The following is a 20294-nucleotide window of genomic DNA, read 5'->3' on the forward strand; positions in this document are numbered from 1 at the left end:
CTTGTAGTATTACACTGTGGGGGGCTGGTACTTGTAGTATTACACTATGGGGGGCAGGCGGGTGCTTGTAGTATTACACTATGGGAGGGGCAGGCTGGTACTTGTAGTATTACACTATGGGAGGGGCAGGCGGGTACGTGTAGTATTACACTATGGGGGGCAGGCGGGTGCTTGTAGTATTACACTATGGGGGGCAGGCGGGTGCTTGTAGTATTACACTATGGGGGGCAGGCTGGTACTTGTAGTAGTACACTATGGGGGGCAGGCTGGTGCTTGTAGTATTACACTATGGGGGGCAGGCTGGTACTTGTAGTATTACACTATGGGGGGCAGGCTGGTGCTTGTAGTATTACACTATGGGGGGCAGGCGGGTGCTTGTAGTATTACACTATGGGGGGAAGGCTGGTACTTGTAGTATTACACTATGGGGGCAGCCGGGTGCTTGTACTATTACACTATGGGGGCAGGCGGGTGCTTGTAGTGTTACACTATGGGGGGCAGGCGGGTGCTTGTAGTATTACACTATGGGGGGGGTGCTTGTAGTATTACACTATGGGGGACAGGCGGGTGCTTGTAGTATTACACTATGGGGGGCAGGCTGGTACTTGTAGTATTACACTATGGGGGGCAGGCTGGTACTTGTATTATTACACTATGGGGGGCAGGCGGGTGCTTGTAGTATTACACTATGGGGGGCAGGCGGGTGCTTGTAGTATTACACTATGGGGGGCTGGTACTTGTAGTATTATACTATGGGGGGCTGGTACTTGTAGTATTACACTATGGGGGGCAGGCGGGTGCTTGTAGTATTACACTATGGGGGCAGGCTGGTGCTTGTAGTATTACACTATGGGGGCAGGCAGGTGCTTGTAGTATTACACTATGGGGGGCAGGCGGGTGCTTGTAGTATTACACTATGGGGGGCAGGCTGGTGCTTGTAGAATTACACTATGGGGGGCAGGCGGGTGCTTGTAGTGTTACACTATGGGGGACAGGCGGGTGCTTGTAGTATTACACTATTGGGGGCAGGCTGGTACTTGTAGTATTACACTATGGGGGACAGGCGGGTGCTTGTAGTATTACACTATGGGGGTAGGCGGGTGCTTGTAGTATTACACTATGGGGGGCAGGCGGGTGCTTGTAGTGTTACACTATGGGGGGCAGGCTGGTACTTGTAGTATTACACTATGGGGGGCAGGCTGGTACTTGTAGTATTACACTATGGGGAGCAGGCGGGTACTTGTAGTATTACACTATGGGGGCAGGCTGGTACTTGTAGTATTACACTATGGGGGACAGGCGGGTGCTTGTACTATTACACTATGGGGGGCAGGCGGGTACTTGTAGTATTACACTATGGGGGGCAGGCTGGTGCTTGTAGTATTACACTATGGGGGCAGGCGGGTGCTTGTACTATTACACTATGGGGGGTAGGCTGGTACTTGTAGTGTTACACTATGGGGGGCAGGCTGGTACTTGTAGTTTTACACTATGGGGGGCAGGCGGGTACTTGTAGTATTACACTATGGGGGGCAGGCGGGTGCTTGTAGTTTCACACTATGGGGGGCAGGCTGGTACTTGTAGTATTACACTATGGGGGGCAGGCGGGTGCTTGTAGTATTACAATATGGGGGGCAGGTGGGTACTTGTAGTATTACACTATGGGGGGCAGGCTGGTACTTGTAGTATTACACTATGGGGGGCTGGTACTTGTAGTATTACACTATGGGGGCAGGCTGGTACTTGTAGTATTACACTATGGGGGCAGGCGGGTGCTTGTAGTATTACACTATGGGGGGCGGGTGCTTGTAGTATTACACTATGGGGGCAGGCTGGTACTTGTAGTATTACACTATGGGGGGGCTGGTACTTGTAGTATTACACTATGGGGGCAGGCTGGTACTTGTAGTATTACACTATGGGGGGCTGGTACTTGTAGTATTACACTATGGGGGGGCGGGTGCTTGTAGTATTACACTATGGGGGCAGGCGGGTGCTTGTAGTATTACACTATGGGGGGCAGGCGGGTGCTTGTAGTGTTACACTATGGGGGGCAGGCTGGTACTTGTAGTATTACACTATGGGGGGGCAGGCTGATACTTATAGTATTACACTATGGGGGGCTGGTACTTGTAGTATTACACTATGGGGGGCAGGCTGGTACTTGTAGTATTACACTATGGGGGGCTGGTACTTGTAGTATTACACTATGGGGGGCTGGTACTTGTAGTATTACACTATGGGGGGCTGGTACTTGTAGTATTACACTATGGGGGGCAGGCGGGTGCTTGTAGTATTACACTATGGGAGGGGCAGGCTGGTACTTGTAGTATTACACTATGGGAGGGGCAGGCGGGTACGTGTAGTATTACACTATGGGGGGCAGGCGGGTGCTTGTAGTATTACACTATGGGGGGCAGGCGGGTGCTTGTAGTATTACACTATGGGGGGCAGGCTGGTACTTGTAGTATTACACTATGGGGGGCAGGCTGGTACTTGTATTATTACACTATGGGGGGCAGGCGGGTGCTTGTAGTATTACACTATGGGGGGCAGGCTGGTGCTTGTAGTATTACACTATGGGGGCAGGCGGGTGCTTGTACTATTACACTATGGGGGCAGGCGGGTGCTTGTAGTGTTACACTATGGGGGGCAGGCTGGTGCTTGTAGTATTACACTATGGGGGGCAGGCTGGTACTTGTAGTTTTACACTATGGGGGGCAGGCGGGTGCTTGTAGTATTACACTATGGGGGGGCAGGCTGGTACTTGTAGTATTACACTATGGGGGGCAGGCGGGTGCTTGTAGTATTACACTATGGGGGGCAGGCTGGTACTTGTAGTATTACACTATGGGGGGCAGGCGGGTGCTTGTAGTATTACACTATGGGGGGCTGGTACTTGTAGTATTACACTATGGGGGGGCTGGCTGGTACTTGTAGTATTACACTATGGGGGGCTGGTACTTGTAGTATTACACTATGGGGGCAGGTGGGTGCTTGTAGTATTACACTATGGGGGGCTGGTACTTGTAGTAATACACTATGGGGGGCAGGCAGGTGCTTGTAGTATTACACTATGGGGGGGCAGGCTGGTACTTGTAATATTACACTATGGGGGGCTGGTACATGTAGTATTATACTATGGGGGGCAGGCTGGTACTTGTAGTATTACACTATGGGGGGCAGGCGGGTTCTTGTAGTATTACACTATGGGGGCGGGTGCTTGTAGTATTACTATGGGGGGCAGGCTGGTACTTGTATTACACTATGGGGGGGGGCGGGTGCTTGTAGTATTACACTATCGGGGCAGGCGGGTGCTTGTAGTATTACACTATGGGGGGCAGGCTGGTACTTGTAGTATTACACTATGGGGGGCAGGCGGGTGCTTGTAGTGTTACACTATGGGGGGCAGGCGGGTGCTTGTAGTATTACTATGGGGGGCAGGCTGGTACTTGTAGTATTACACTATGGGGGGGGCGGGTGCTTGTAGTATTACACTATCGGGGCAGGCGGGTGCTTGTAGTATTACACTATGGGGGGCAGGCGGGTGCTTGTAGTATTACACTATGGGGGCAGGCAGGTGCTTGTAGTGTTACACTATGGGGGGCAGGCGGGTGCTTGTATTACACTATGGGGGGCAGGCGGTTACTTGTAGTATTACACTATGGGGGGGGTGCTTGTAGTATTACACTATGGGGGGGCAGGCTGGTACTTGTAGTATTACACTATGGGGGGCAGGCGGGTGCTTGTAGTATTACACTATGGGGGGCAGGCGGTTACTTGTAGTATTACACTATGGGGGGGGTGCTTGTAGTATTACACTATGGGGGGGCAGGCTGGTACTTGTAGTATTACACTATGGGGGGCAGGCGGGTGCTTGTAGTATTACACTATGGGGGGCAGGCTGGTACTTGTAGTATTACACTATGGGGGGCAGGCGGGTGCTTGTAGTATTACACTATGGGGGGCTGGTACTTGTAGTATTACACTATGGGGGGGCTGGCTGGTACTTGTAGTATTACACTATGGGGGGCTGGTACTTGTAGTATTACACTATGGGGGCAGGTGGGTGCTTGTAGTATTACACTATGGGGGGCTGGTACTTGTAGTAATACACTATGGGGGGCAGGCAGGTGCTTGTAGTATTACACTATGGGGGGGCAGGCTGGTACTTGTAATATTACACTATGGGGGGCTGGTACATGTAGTATTACACTATGGGGGGCAGGCTGGTACTTGTAGTATTACACTATGGGGGGCAGGCGGGTTCTTGTAGTATTACACTATGGGGGCGGGTGCTTGTAGTATTACTATGGGGGGCAGGCTGGTACTTGTATTACACTATGGGGGGGGCGGGTGCTTGTAGTATTACACTATCGGGGCAGGCGGGTGCTTGTAGTATTACACTATGGGGGGCAGGCTGGTACTTGTAGTATTACACTATGGGGGGCAGGCGGGTGCTTGTAGTGTTACACTATGGGGGGCAGGCGGGTGCTTGTAGTATTACTATGGGGGGCAGGCTGGTACTTGTAGTATTACACTATGGGGGGGGCGGGTGCTTGTAGTATTACACTATCGGGGCAGGCTGGTGCTTGTAGTATTACACTATGGGGGGCAGGCGGGTGCTCGTAGTATTACACTATGGGGGCAAGCAGGTGCTTGTAGTGTTACACTATGGGGGGCAGGCGGGTGCTTGTAGTATTACACTATGTGGGGCAGGCGGTTACTTGTAGTATTACACTATGGGGGGGGGTGCTTGTAGTATTCCACTATGGGGGGCAGGTGGGTACTTGTAGTATTACACTATGGGGGGCAGGCGGGTGCTTGTAGTATTACACTATGGGGGGGCAGGCTGGTACTTGTAATATTACACTGGGGGGCTGGTACATGTAGTATTACACTATGGGGGGCAGGCTGGTACTTGTAGTATTACACTATGGGGGGCAGGCGGGTGCTTGTAGTATTACACTATGGGGGCGGGTGCTTGTAGTATTACACTATGGGGGGCAGGCTGGTACTTGTAGTATTACACTATGGGGGGGGGTGCTTGTAGTATTACACTATGGGGGCAGGCGGGTGCTTGTAGTATTACACTATGGGGGGCAGGCGGGTGCTTGTAGTATTACACTATGGGGGCAGGCGGGTGCTTGTAGTGTTACACTATGGGGGGCAGGCGGGTGCTTGTAGTATTACACTATGGGGGGCAGGCGTGTGCTTGTAGTATTACACTATGGGGGCAGGCGGGTACTTGTAATATTACACTATGGGGGGCTGGTACATGTAGTATTACACTATGGGGGGCAGGCTGGTACTTGTAGTATTACACTATGGGGGGCAGGCGGGTGCTTGTAGTATTACACTATGGGGGCGGGTGCTTGTAGTATTACACTATGGGGGGGGTGCTTGTAGTATTACACTATGGGGGCAGGCGGGTGCTTGTAGTATTACACTATGGGGGCAGGCGGGTGCTTGTAGTATTACACTATGGGGGCAGGCGGGTGCTTGTAGTGTTACACTATGGGGGGCAGGCGGGTGCTTGTAATATTACACTATGGGGGGCAGGCGGGTACTTGTAGTATTATACTATGGGGGGCTGGTACTTGTAGTATTATACTATGGGGGACAGGCGGGTGCTTGTAGTATTACACTATGGGGGCAGGCGGGTGCTTGTAGTATTACACTATGGGGGGCAGGCGGGTGCTTGTAGTATTACACTATGGGGGGCAGGCTGGTACTTGTAGTATTACACTAAGGGGGGCAGGCGGGTACTTGTAGTATTACACTATAGAAGCAGGCTGGTACTTGTAGTATTACACTATGGGGGGGGCTGGCTGGTACTTGTAGTATTACACTATGGGGGGCTGGTACTTGTAGTATTACACTATGGGGGCAGGCTAGTACTTGTAGTATTACACTATGGGGGGCAGGCTGGTGCTTGTTGTATTACACTATGGGGGGGCTGGTACTTGTAGTATTACACTATGGGGGGCAGGCTGGTACTTGTAGTATTACACTATGGGGGGCAGGCGGGTGCTTGTAGTATTACACTATAGGGACAGGCGGGTGCTTGTAGTATTACACTATGGGGGGGCAGGCGGGTACTTGTAGTATTACACTATGGGGGCAGGCTGGTACTTGAAGTATTACACTATGGGGGGCTGGTACTTGTAGTATTACACTATGGGGGGCAGGCTGGTACTTGTAGTATTACACTATGGGGGGCTGGTACTTGTAGTATTACACTATAGGAGCAGGCTGGTACTTGTAGTATTACACTATGGGGGGCTGGTACTTGTAGTATTATACTATGGGGGACAGGCGGGTGCTTGTAGTATTACACTATGGGGGACAGGCCGGTGCTTGTAGTATTACACTATGGGGGGCTGGTACTTGTAGTATTACACTATAGGAGCAGGCTGGTACTTGTAGTATTACACTATGGGGGGCTGGTACTTGTAGTATTATACTATGGGGGACAGGCGGGTGCTTGTAGTATTACACTATAGGGGCAGGCAGGTGCTTGTAGTATTACTCTATGGGGGGCAGGCGGGTGCTTGTAGTATTACACTATGGGGGGCAGGCTGGTACTTGTAGTATTACACTAAGGGGGGCAGGCGGGTACTTGTAGTATTACACTATAGGAGCAGGCTGGTACTTGTAGTATTACACTATGGGGGGCAGGCGGGTGCTTGTAGTATTACACTATGGGGGGCAGGCTGGTACTTGTAGTATTACACTATGGGGGGCAGGCTGATACTTGTAGTATTACACTATGGGGGGCTGGTACTTGTAGTATTACACTATGGGGGGGCTGGCTGGTACTTGTAGTATTACACTATGGGGGGCTGGTACTTGTAGTATGACACTATAGGGGGGCTGGCTGGTACTTGTAGTATTACACTATGGGGGGGCTGGCTGGTACTTGTAGTATTACACTATGGGGGGCTGGTACTTGTAAAATTACACTATGGGGGGGCAGGCTGGTACTTGTAGTATTACACTATGGGGGGGCTGGTACTTGTAGTATTACACTATGGGGGGCAGGCGGGTACTTGTAGTATTACACTATAGGGGCAGGCTGGTGCTTGTAGTATTACACTATAGGGGCAGGCGGGTGCTTGTAGTATTACACTATGGGGGGGGCTGTCTGGTAGTTGTAGTATTACACTATAGGGGCAGGCTGGTACTTGTAGTATTACACTATAGGGGCAGGCTGGTACTTGTAGTATTACACTATAGGGACAGGCTGGTACTTGTAGTATTACACTATGGGGGGCTGGTACTTGTAGTATTACACTATAGGGGCAGGCTGGTGCTTGTAGTATTACACTATGGGGGACAGGCTGGTACTTGTAGTATTACACTATAGGGGCAGGCTGGTACTTGTAGTATTACACTATGGGGGGCAGGCTGGTACTTGTAGTATTACACTATAGGGGCAGGCTGGTACTTGTAGTATTACACTATAGGGGCAGGCTGGTACTTGTAGTATTACACTATGGGGGACAGGCTGGTGCTTGTAGTATTACACTATGGGGGACAGGCTGGTGCTTGTAGTATTACACTATGGGGGGCAGGCGGTTACTTGTAGTATTACACTATGGGGGACAGGCTGGTACTTGTAGTATTACACTATAGGGGCAGGCTGGTACTTGTAGTATTACACTATGGGGGACAGGCTGGTGCTTGTAGTATTACACTATAGGGGCAGGCTGGTACTTGTAGTATTACACTATAGGGGCAGGCTGGTACTTGTAGTATTACACTATAGGGACAGGCGGGTGCTTGTAGTATTACACTATGGGGGGCTGGTACTTGTAGTATTACACTATAGGGGCAGGCTGGTGCTTGTAGTATTACACTATGGGGGACAGGCTGGTACTTGTAGTATTACACTATAGGGGCAGGCTGGTACTTGTAGTATTACACTATGGGGGGCAGGCTGGTACTTGTAGTATTACACTATGGGGGGCAGGCTGGTACTTGTAGTATTACACTATGGGGGGCAGGCGGGTACTTGTAGTATTACACTATGGGGGGCAGGCTGGTACTTGTAGTAGTACACTATGGGGGGCAGGCTGGTGCTTGTAGTATTACACTATGGGGGGCAGGCGGGTACTTGTAGTATTACACTATGGGGGCAGGCGAGTGCTTGTAGTATTACACTATGGGGGGCAGGCGGGTGCTTGTAGTATTACACTATGGGGGCAGGCTGGTACTTGTAGTATTACACTATGGGGGGCAGGCGGGTACGTGTAGTATTATACTATGGGGGGCTGGTACTTGTAGTATTACACTATGGGGGGCAGGCGGGTACGTGTAGTATTATACTATGGGGGGCTGGTACTTGTAGTATTACACTATGGGGGGGGCAGGCTGGTGCTTGTAGTATTATACTATGGGGGGCAGGCGGGTGCTTGTAGTATTACACTATGGGGGGCTGGTACTTGTAGTATTACACTATGGGGGGCTGGTACTTGTAGTATTACACTATGGGGGGCTGGTACTTGTAGTATTACACTATGGGGGGCAGGCGGGTGCTTGTAGTATTACACTATGGGAGGGGCAGGCTGGTACTTGTAGTATTACACTATGGGAGGGGCAGGCGGGTACGTGTAGTATTACACTATGGGGGGCAGGCGGGTGCTTGTAGTATTACACTATGGGGGGCAGGCGGGTGCTTGTAGTATTACACTATGGGGGGCAGGCTGGTACTTGTAGTATTACACTATGGGGGGCAGGCTGGTACTTGTATTATTACACTATGGGGGGCAGGCGGGTGCTTGTAGTATTACACTATGGGGGGCAGGCTGGTGCTTGTAGTATTACACTATGGGGGCAGGCGGGTGCTTGTACTATTACACTATGGGGGCAGGCGGGTGCTTGTAGTGTTACACTATGGGGGGCAGGCTGGTGCTTGTAGTATTACACTATGGGGGGCAGGCTGGTACTTGTAGTTTTACACTATGGGGGGCAGGCGGGTGCTTGTAGTATTACACTATGGGGGGGCAGGCTGGTACTTGTAGTATTACACTATGGGGGGCAGGCGGGTGCTTGTAGTATTACACTATGGGGGGCAGGCTGGTACTTGTAGTATTACACTATGGGGGGCAGGCGGGTGCTTGTAGTATTACACTATGGGGGGCTGGTACTTGTAGTATTACACTATGGGGGGGCTGGCTGGTACTTGTAGTATTACACTATGGGGGGCTGGTACTTGTAGTATTACACTATGGGGGCAGGTGGGTGCTTGTAGTATTACACTATGGGGGGCTGGTACTTGTAGTAATACACTATGGGGGGCAGGCAGGTGCTTGTAGTATTACACTATGGGGGGGCAGGCTGGTACTTGTAATATTACACTATGGGGGGCTGGTACATGTAGTATTATACTATGGGGGGCAGGCTGGTACTTGTAGTATTACACTATGGGGGGCAGGCGGGTTCTTGTAGTATTACACTATGGGGGCGGGTGCTTGTAGTATTACTATGGGGGGCAGGCTGGTACTTGTATTACACTATGGGGGGGGGCGGGTGCTTGTAGTATTACACTATCGGGGCAGGCGGGTGCTTGTAGTATTACACTATGGGGGGCAGGCTGGTACTTGTAGTATTACACTATGGGGGGCAGGCGGGTGCTTGTAGTGTTACACTATGGGGGGCAGGCGGGTGCTTGTAGTATTACTATGGGGGGCAGGCTGGTACTTGTAGTATTACACTATGGGGGGGGCGGGTGCTTGTAGTATTACACTATCGGGGCAGGCGGGTGCTTGTAGTATTACACTATGGGGGGCAGGCGGGTGCTTGTAGTATTACACTATGGGGGCAGGCAGGTGCTTGTAGTGTTACACTATGGGGGGCAGGCGGGTGCTTGTATTACACTATGGGGGGCAGGCGGTTACTTGTAGTATTACACTATGGGGGGGGTGCTTGTAGTATTACACTATGGGGGGGCAGGCTGGTACTTGTAGTATTACACTATGGGGGGCAGGCGGGTGCTTGTAGTATTACACTATGGGGGGCAGGCGGTTACTTGTAGTATTACACTATGGGGGGGGTGCTTGTAGTATTACACTATGGGGGGGCAGGCTGGTACTTGTAGTATTACACTATGGGGGGCAGGCGGGTGCTTGTAGTATTACACTATGGGGGGCAGGCTGGTACTTGTAGTATTACACTATGGGGGGCAGGCGGGTGCTTGTAGTATTACACTATGGGGGGCTGGTACTTGTAGTATTACACTATGGGGGGGCTGGCTGGTACTTGTAGTATTACACTATGGGGGGCTGGTACTTGTAGTATTACACTATGGGGGCAGGTGGGTGCTTGTAGTATTACACTATGGGGGGCTGGTACTTGTAGTAATACACTATGGGGGGCAGGCAGGTGCTTGTAGTATTACACTATGGGGGGGCAGGCTGGTACTTGTAATATTACACTATGGGGGGCTGGTACATGTAGTATTACACTATGGGGGGCAGGCTGGTACTTGTAGTATTACACTATGGGGGGCAGGCGGGTTCTTGTAGTATTACACTATGGGGGCGGGTGCTTGTAGTATTACTATGGGGGGCAGGCTGGTACTTGTATTACACTATGGGGGGGGCGGGTGCTTGTAGTATTACACTATCGGGGCAGGCGGGTGCTTGTAGTATTACACTATGGGGGGCAGGCTGGTACTTGTAGTATTACACTATGGGGGGCAGGCGGGTGCTTGTAGTGTTACACTATGGGGGGCAGGCGGGTGCTTGTAGTATTACTATGGGGGGCAGGCTGGTACTTGTAGTATTACACTATGGGGGGGGCGGGTGCTTGTAGTATTACACTATCGGGGCAGGCTGGTGCTTGTAGTATTACACTATGGGGGGCAGGCGGGTGCTCGTAGTATTACACTATGGGGGCAAGCAGGTGCTTGTAGTGTTACACTATGGGGGGCAGGCGGGTGCTTGTAGTATTACACTATGTGGGGCAGGCGGTTACTTGTAGTATTACACTATGGGGGGGGGTGCTTGTAGTATTCCACTATGGGGGGCAGGTGGGTACTTGTAGTATTACACTATGGGGGGCAGGCGGGTGCTTGTAGTATTACACTATGGGGGGGCAGGCTGGTACTTGTAATATTACACTGGGGGGCTGGTACATGTAGTATTACACTATGGGGGGCAGGCTGGTACTTGTAGTATTACACTATGGGGGGCAGGCGGGTGCTTGTAGTATTACACTATGGGGGCGGGTGCTTGTAGTATTACACTATGGGGGGCAGGCTGGTACTTGTAGTATTACACTATGGGGGGGGGTGCTTGTAGTATTACACTATGGGGGCAGGCGGGTGCTTGTAGTATTACACTATGGGGGGCAGGCGGGTGCTTGTAGTATTACACTATGGGGGCAGGCGGGTGCTTGTAGTGTTACACTATGGGGGGCAGGCGGGTGCTTGTAGTATTACACTATGGGGGGCAGGCGTGTGCTTGTAGTATTACACTATGGGGGCAGGCGGGTACTTGTAATATTACACTATGGGGGGCTGGTACATGTAGTATTACACTATGGGGGGCAGGCTGGTACTTGTAGTATTACACTATGGGGGGCAGGCGGGTGCTTGTAGTATTACACTATGGGGGCGGGTGCTTGTAGTATTACACTATGGGGGGGGTGCTTGTAGTATTACACTATGGGGGCAGGCGGGTGCTTGTAGTATTACACTATGGGGGCAGGCGGGTGCTTGTAGTATTACACTATGGGGGCAGGCGGGTGCTTGTAGTGTTACACTATGGGGGGCAGGCGGGTGCTTGTAATATTACACTATGGGGGGCAGGCGGGTACTTGTAGTATTATACTATGGGGGGCTGGTACTTGTAGTATTATACTATGGGGGACAGGCGGGTGCTTGTAGTATTACACTATGGGGGCAGGCGGGTGCTTGTAGTATTACACTATGGGGGGCAGGCGGGTGCTTGTAGTATTACACTATGGGGGGCAGGCTGGTACTTGTAGTATTACACTAAGGGGGGCAGGCGGGTACTTGTAGTATTACACTATAGAAGCAGGCTGGTACTTGTAGTATTACACTATGGGGGGGGCTGGCTGGTACTTGTAGTATTACACTATGGGGGGCTGGTACTTGTAGTATTACACTATGGGGGCAGGCTAGTACTTGTAGTATTACACTATGGGGGGCAGGCTGGTGCTTGTTGTATTACACTATGGGGGGGCTGGTACTTGTAGTATTACACTATGGGGGGCAGGCTGGTACTTGTAGTATTACACTATGGGGGGCAGGCGGGTGCTTGTAGTATTACACTATAGGGACAGGCGGGTGCTTGTAGTATTACACTATGGGGGGGCAGGCGGGTACTTGTAGTATTACACTATGGGGGCAGGCTGGTACTTGAAGTATTACACTATGGGGGGCTGGTACTTGTAGTATTACACTATGGGGGGCAGGCTGGTACTTGTAGTATTACACTATGGGGGGCTGGTACTTGTAGTATTACACTATAGGAGCAGGCTGGTACTTGTAGTATTACACTATGGGGGGCTGGTACTTGTAGTATTATACTATGGGGGAAAGGCGGGTGCTTGTAGTATTACACTATGGGGGACAGGCCGGTGCTTGTAGTATTACACTATGGGGGGCTGGTACTTGTAGTATTACACTATAGGAGCAGGCTGGTACTTGTAGTATTACACTATGGGGGGCTGGTACTTGTAGTATTATACTATGGGGGACAGGCGGGTGCTTGTAGTATTACACTATAGGGGCAGGCAGGTGCTTGTAGTATTACTCTATGGGGGGCAGGCGGGTGCTTGTAGTATTACACTATGGGGGGCAGGCTGGTACTTGTAGTATTACACTAAGGGGGGCAGGCGGGTACTTGTAGTATTACACTATAGGAGCAGGCTGGTACTTGTAGTATTACACTATGGGGGGCAGGCGGGTGCTTGTAGTATTACACTATGGGGGGCAGGCTGGTACTTGTAGTATTACACTATGGGGGGCAGGCTGATACTTGTAGTATTACACTATGGGGGGCTGGTACTTGTAGTATTACACTATGGGGGGGCTGGCTGGTACTTGTAGTATTACACTATGGGGGGCTGGTACTTGTAGTATGACACTATAGGGGGGCTGGCTGGTACTTGTAGTATTACACTATGGGGGGGCTGGCTGGTACTTGTAGTATTACACTATGGGGGGCTGGTACTTGTAAAATTACACTATGGGGGGGCAGGCTGGTACTTGTAGTATTACACTATGGGGGGGCTGGTACTTGTAGTATTACACTATGGGGGGCAGGCGGGTACTTGTAGTATTACACTATAGGGGCAGGCTGGTGCTTGTAGTATTACACTATAGGGGCAGGCGGGTGCTTGTAGTATTACACTATGGGGGGGGCTGTCTGGTAGTTGTAGTATTACACTATAGGGGCAGGCTGGTACTTGTAGTATTACACTATAGGGGCAGGCTGGTACTTGTAGTATTACACTATAGGGACAGGCTGGTACTTGTAGTATTACACTATGGGGGGCTGGTACTTGTAGTATTACACTATAGGGGCAGGCTGGTGCTTGTAGTATTACACTATGGGGGACAGGCTGGTACTTGTAGTATTACACTATAGGGGCAGGCTGGTACTTGTAGTATTACACTATGGGGGGCAGGCTGGTACTTGTAGTATTACACTATAGGGGCAGGCTGGTACTTGTAGTATTACACTATAGGGGCAGGCTGGTACTTGTAGTATTACACTATGGGGGACAGGCTGGTGCTTGTAGTATTACACTATGGGGGACAGGCTGGTGCTTGTAGTATTACACTATGGGGGGCAGGCGGTTACTTGTAGTATTACACTATGGGGGACAGGCTGGTACTTGTAGTATTACACTATAGGGGCAGGCTGGTACTTGTAGTATTACACTATGGGGGACAGGCTGGTGCTTGTAGTATTACACTATAGGGGCAGGCTGGTACTTGTAGTATTACACTATAGGGGCAGGCTGGTACTTGTAGTATTACACTATAGGGACAGGCGGGTGCTTGTAGTATTACACTATGGGGGGCTGGTACTTGTAGTATTACACTATAGGGGCAGGCTGGTGCTTGTAGTATTACACTATGGGGGACAGGCTGGTACTTGTAGTATTACACTATAGGGGCAGGCTGGTACTTGTAGTATTACACTATGGGGGGCAGGCTGGTACTTGTAGTATTACACTATGGGGGGCAGGCTGGTACTTGTAGTATTACACTATGGGGGGCAGGCGGGTACTTGTAGTATTACACTATGGGGGGCAGGCTGGTACTTGTAGTAGTACACTATGGGGGGCAGGCTGGTGCTTGTAGTATTACACTATGGGGGGCAGGCGGGTACTTGTAGTATTACACTATGGGGGCAGGCGAGTGCTTGTAGTATTACACTATGGGGGGCAGGCGGGTGCTTGTAGTATTACACTATGGGGGCAGGCTGGTACTTGTAGTATTACACTATGGGGGGCAGGCGGGTACGTGTAGTATTATACTATGGGGGGCTGGTACTTGTAGTATTACACTATGGGGGGCAGGCGGGTACGTGTAGTATTATACTATGGGGGGCTGGTACTTGTAGTATTACACTATGGGGGGGGCAGGCTGGTGCTTGTAGTATTATACTATGGGGGGCAGGCGGGTGCTTGTAGTATTACACTATGGGGGGCAGGCGGGTGCTTGTAGTATTACACTATGGGGGGCTGGTACTTGTAGTACATTTTTTAGGGTTTGGGATCTCCTGTAGGTCATGGTTGGTTTATTAGGGAGTTGTGGTCTCAGATAGGGGTCACCTAGTAAAATAAGCCAATGCCTAACGAGGGTGGTTATCGTTATAGGTCGTGATGAAATTTAGTCTACATTTTTTTTTGTCCCTGATTAGATGACTTTTCTTTCTTTGTTGCAGGCTGAAGAGATAATTTTTGGAGGAAATGTCTTATCTCGAAATCTTGCTTTGTGTTTGAAAAGATTCAGTGTCAGTACAGTTCTTACGGATACGTCTGAATTGACTGAATGTGTTTACGCCACTTGTAGCGGTCTGCGCTCTTGATATGGAGAAAGCTTCTTACAGAAGGCCTCAGTACAGATTTTGTTGTTTTTTTTATCTGTAGGTGCAGATCCAAAAATTAGATTTCTGATTTGGAGATAGATTGCGTGAAGGCCAGACCCCAGTTTTTCTGGTTGATGGAAGTTACAGAATGTCATCCTCCGTACCCTTCCAGATCAGCAACAAATCATCGCTGTACCTCTTGTAATAGATGATATTGTTGGACCATTTGGGGTTATTGGAGATATATTCAGTTTCGAATTCGCCCATGTACAGATTTGCGAAGCTTGGGGCGAATTTGGTACCCATCGCCGTGCCCCTCGTCTGTCTGTATTTTTTTTTTTCAAAGTTAAAAACATTATGGGTAAGTATGAAGCGTATTGCGTCAAGGATAAAAATTCTTTGTTTCTTACGCTACATGCACACTGCCGTTGCCCACCCGTACCGTAGCGTAGCATGCAACGGCAGTGCACGGGGAGAGGAGGAGGAGGTGAGCGCAGCTCATCCCCGCCCCTCTCCATAGGAAGTTATGGCGCACGGCGCCGTATTACCGGAAAAGATAGGACGTGCCGCACGCGTCCCCCATACGGCAGTCTGAATGTAGCCTTAGGCATTAGTCCCCCTATTTCTAGATGCTGGTTAATCCTATAAATGCCCTCTTGGTGCGGGATATTTGAATACAGGGCAGACACATCTAAAGTGACCCACCAGTAGGAGGGTTCCCAGGTCACGTGTCTCTGTATACACCCTCTCTGCATGTCTCTGTATACAGATCCCTGATGACAGTGATCCAAATGGCTCTTACCATTAGATCACTGTTATCTGTCATCTATATTTGAGTAAAGCAAGGAACACATATATTATGGCCCCCAAACCGCATCTGGGGCCGCCATCAGCCATAGTCCGCTCTGTAGACAGTATGGCTGCATTCACACAAACGTATGCCCAGCAGGCCGTAGCCGGGCAGCAGGGCCGGATTAAGGGTGGTGGGGGCCCCAGGGCGCAAACTGGTGGGGGCCCTTCCAACAATGATTTTGGAGGTTAGTAGCCTGCCAGCCCCCCCTGTAGTATATAGCCTGCCAGCCCCCCTGTAGTATATAGCCTGCCAGCCCCCCTGTAGTATATAGCCTGACAGCCTACCTGTAGTATATAGCCTGCCAGCCCCCTGTAGTATATAGCCTGCCAGCCCCCTGTAGTATATAGCCTGCCAGCCCCCTGTAGTATAAAGCCACCAGACCCCTGTAGTATAAAGCCTCCAGCCCCCTGTAGACTATAGCCGCCAGTCCCCTGTAGAAAATGGTGATCTCCCCCAGCGAAGGCAGCTGTGTCTCACTGTCACAGCTGTCATCCTAGACCCTTATGTGCATTGCGAGCGGCCACCGGCAGCTGCGCATTGTGCACAGAGACACAGCTGAGCTAAGTCGCTGACTGTCCAAAACTGGTGGGGGCCCCTTAAAAAGTGAAAGTGGTGGGGGCCCTGGGGCTCGAGCCCCATGAGCCCCTCCTTTAATCCGGCCCTGCCGGGCAGGCATGCGTTCGGTGCCATGGAGAGGTCACCCCACTCCTCTCCATTAAAATGCATTGGGTACGGGCCGTAACACGGGGAAAGACATGTCATTTTCCCGTGTACGGAGCCGTATCTATTGAGGACATAAGTACAGCCACAAGCTTGCGGCCGTACATACGTCCCCCATATGGTAGTGTGAATGTAGCCTAAGGGCGAGGTTATTACATACATTTTCAAACACATCACAACAGATCTGAGAAGAGATTTGCCTAATTACATTGGTGTCAAGATTTCATTTACAAAACGCAATAAAATTGCGTTGATGCATGCGTTTTGTTAACACAATGTTGACAGCAATGTAATTGGGCAAATCTCTTCTCAGCTGTTCTGATGTGTTTGAAAACGCCATGTGTGAAGACACCACAAAAATGTTGTGCGCCACTCGTTTAATACATACTTGCTATTTGAGGGCGCATTCACACGATGCGTTGCGTTTTTTACGGATTCCTTGATCACATGTTGAAGTAACATTGCGTTTCCATTGCATTGGCTAAAACGCAATGTTACTTCAGCACGTGAAGCCTTTGGATAAGTCAAATACGCATAAAAAACGTGTGCATGCGCCCTAAAGGGGTTTTCCCAAGAATTCAAATTAGACCCTATCCCGTGGATATGGCCTAACTTGAATTTGTGGGAAAACCCTTTTAAGCACAGAAAACAGGAGCTGTTACTTTTTCCTTGTATTAATAGACGTCTCTTAACACTATGGGGGTCATTTACTAAGGGCCCGATTCGCGTTTTCCCGACGTGTTACCCGAATATTTTCGATTTGCGCCGACTTTCCCTGTATTGCCCTGGGATTTTGGCGCACGTGATCGGATTTTGGCGCATCGGCGCTGGCATGCACGCGACGGAAATCAGGGGGCGTGACCGAGCGAAAACCCGACGGATTCGGAAAAACCGCCGCATTTAAAACAAAAAAAGTGTCGCTTGGGACGCGCTTACCTTCACTTGGTCCGGCCCGGTGAATTCCAGTGCGGAACAATGCTTTTCAGCGCAGCAGCGCCACCTGGTGGACATCGGAGGAACTACCTTAGTGAATCCCGGCCGGATCCCAATCCACCGAAGAGAACGCGCCGCTGGATCGCGAACGGACCGGGTAAGTAAATCTGCCCCTATATATCCGCCTGGGAGTTATACATTTATTAGTAAAAATTTCGTACTCCTCCTCGGTTAAAAATACTCCTCAAAAATTGTGAGAGGAGTATTATTACCCTTCTGGAAGAATGTTAGTGCGACCTCTGATGGAACTATTGTTCATTAGAGATTTTATTGCCAGTCTTTCTCTGTAAGTAAGATTATGTGAGAGCTGTGTATCCGAATTGATACCTCAAAGTTTTTTTTCTACTAGTGACACAAATGTCTGAATGTTGTTACCCCTATGGTGTAAAGGGTAAAAAGTGGATTTGGGTTTCAACCCACTATTAATGACTGGGTGGTAAGGGGGGTTTGGGTGAGCTCGACTTGGACCAGATTTGTAGACTCCTCTCTGTCAGGTGGTGTCGCGGTGGAGGGTAGGGGTTCAGTAAGGGTTTTTGTGGTTTTTGGCAGGTTACAGTGTCTTGCTAAGGTCAGTTTCCTGGTGAAAGAGTGTAGGCCACGAAACAGTTGGAAATCATCAAATTTAGATGTAGGACAGTATGAGAGACCCTTATTAAGTAAGCTTATTTCTGGTTCGCTGAGATTATATTTAGATAAGTTGAAAATCTTTATTTCAGTTTTTTGTTCTTTTGGAGTGGTCTTGATATTTATGTTGAAACTTCTTCTCGTGCCTCCCCTAGTGCCTCGTCTACATTTTTTCTTTTTTGGGCCTTGAACTGGCCTTGTTGTAAAAAATAATGATGTGGGGTTCTTGGGGTACTCAGTACTGGGAGTTTCGGACTAAGTGCTATGTTAGCGGATGATTGGTTGGGAAGGTTCCCGTTGCTTGGAATGGTTAATTCTATAGGGGTTGGCGGGCATGTGTTGGTCACATGACTAAGGTTCAGAGGCGATTGGGGGAGTGTTGGTCTGGCTCGGGGGAGCAGAGGAGTTGTGTACAGTAATAGAGGATAAGTTGAAAGGGCTATCAGTTCTATTGTTTGTCGGAGAGAGAGCATCTGGCAGCTCAAGCGGTTCAGTGACTGATATAACAACCTTTCTCGATATTGAACAAGCTTGGATATCCTATTATGCGTAAGTAACTAACCTTGTCCTTAACTATCATCTCTCTATATCAGTGGTGGCGAACCTATGGCACGGGTGCCAGAGGTGGCACTCGGAGCCCTTTCTGTGGGCACTCAGGCCATCACCAGAGATGACTCCAGGTATCTTCCTGCAGTCCCAGACAGCCCAGGACTTGCTGTGCACAGAGCTATTTTAAAGTGACAGCTCTACCTGGGACTACAGGAGGAGTGCGAAGATCTGGATGATCATTGTAGCTCCTGCTCCGGCCCTGACAATTCTTCCTGTTTATGGGACCCTGGAATGAAGCTACAATGATCATCCAAATGTCTTCTATTTTCTGCTGTATTGGTGCCTCAGGTGCTGGTATCAATGAAAGCTGTGACAGAGAAGGGAGTATAAATCATAAATTACATTTCTGTGTTGGCACTTTGCGATAAATAAGCGGGTCTTGGTTGTAGTTTGAGCACTCGGTCTCTAAAAGGTTCCCCATCACTGCCCTATATGTACTCTTATATGAAATTATGTACATCTACAAATCTTTATTACCGTTTGTTTATTATTTGTACAATATTTTATAGTTGATACACAGATGTGATCCTTCCAATGATGATATCATTTTACCACCATGTTCACGATTTAAGAACGTATCTGCACAACCAATACTTACCATGTTTTTTATCTGTTTGTTTTTTACTTATTTATATACTTGTCTTGCCCCATTGGGTTAAAACTCCTCTTTATTCTGTCACTGTACTCAGTCTTTTGTTCACTTGAGAAAGAGGTAGAACGCCCCGAAACGCGTTGTGTTTTAAAGACCTTGAATAAAAAATTTTTTTTGTATACTCACCTCTGTGTGCGCCATACTTTTGGACCCCAACAATAGACCACTATAGGATTTGGTGACTCTATTTATGAGATTATCCTCTGGAGGCAGCGCCAGGCAAAAATTATCACCACAAAGCCTACAATCTGCAGCACAACCTAAAACGGTGAGCACCATCTACAGCTCTATGTCCATCTGTTACCCCCTAAGATGTCACACTATTAGCGCTTTCTCCCTGTCCTTTCTTGCCACTTTCTATACCCCAGTAGTTTTATTTGGCACCCTTTTTGGACATGTGCTACTTTTTCGACACTTATTTAATTCTTCTTGGGGGAGGGCTGAGAGTTTACTCAAACACCATAGTCAATTTCGGCTAACAAGTCTGAGGTTAGTTAGAGGTCAGGGGCTTCTTCATAGCACTTGCTGCTATGCGGAGGTTCCCAGAGCTGGCAATTTACTAATCTTCTTAAGAATAGCATTGCAATGTCCCCAGAAGACAGAAAAAAATATACATTTTTTTAAAATCAGATATTTTTTTATTAAATTTTTCTGATTTTACAATACAATAAAGTGAACATTACAAATACAGACACAGTACAATGCATAAAACATTTCACCTACCCCAACCCAACAACCCCCCTCCCCACAGACAGAAAAAAAAATATTT

At 49.5% G+C, this 20294-nt stretch overlaps 1 long non-coding RNA gene across 1 annotated transcript in view; it reads left to right on the plus strand.

Moving 5' to 3' along the window:
- The window catches only part of LOC140069168 (uncharacterized), a 32830-nt gene that overhangs the window by 3346 nt on the left and 9190 nt on the right, over positions 1–20294 (plus strand). The window contains exon 2 of the long non-coding RNA XR_011848724.1: positions 14931–14999. This is a non-coding gene — a long non-coding RNA (uncharacterized lncRNA). The remainder of the gene's footprint in view (positions 1–14930; positions 15000–20294) is intronic.

This window comes from Engystomops pustulosus, chromosome 7, assembly GCF_040894005.1.
Source record: "Engystomops pustulosus chromosome 7, aEngPut4.maternal, whole genome shotgun sequence".
In the NCBI taxonomy this organism is placed as follows: domain Eukaryota; kingdom Metazoa; phylum Chordata; class Amphibia; order Anura; family Leptodactylidae; genus Engystomops; species Engystomops pustulosus.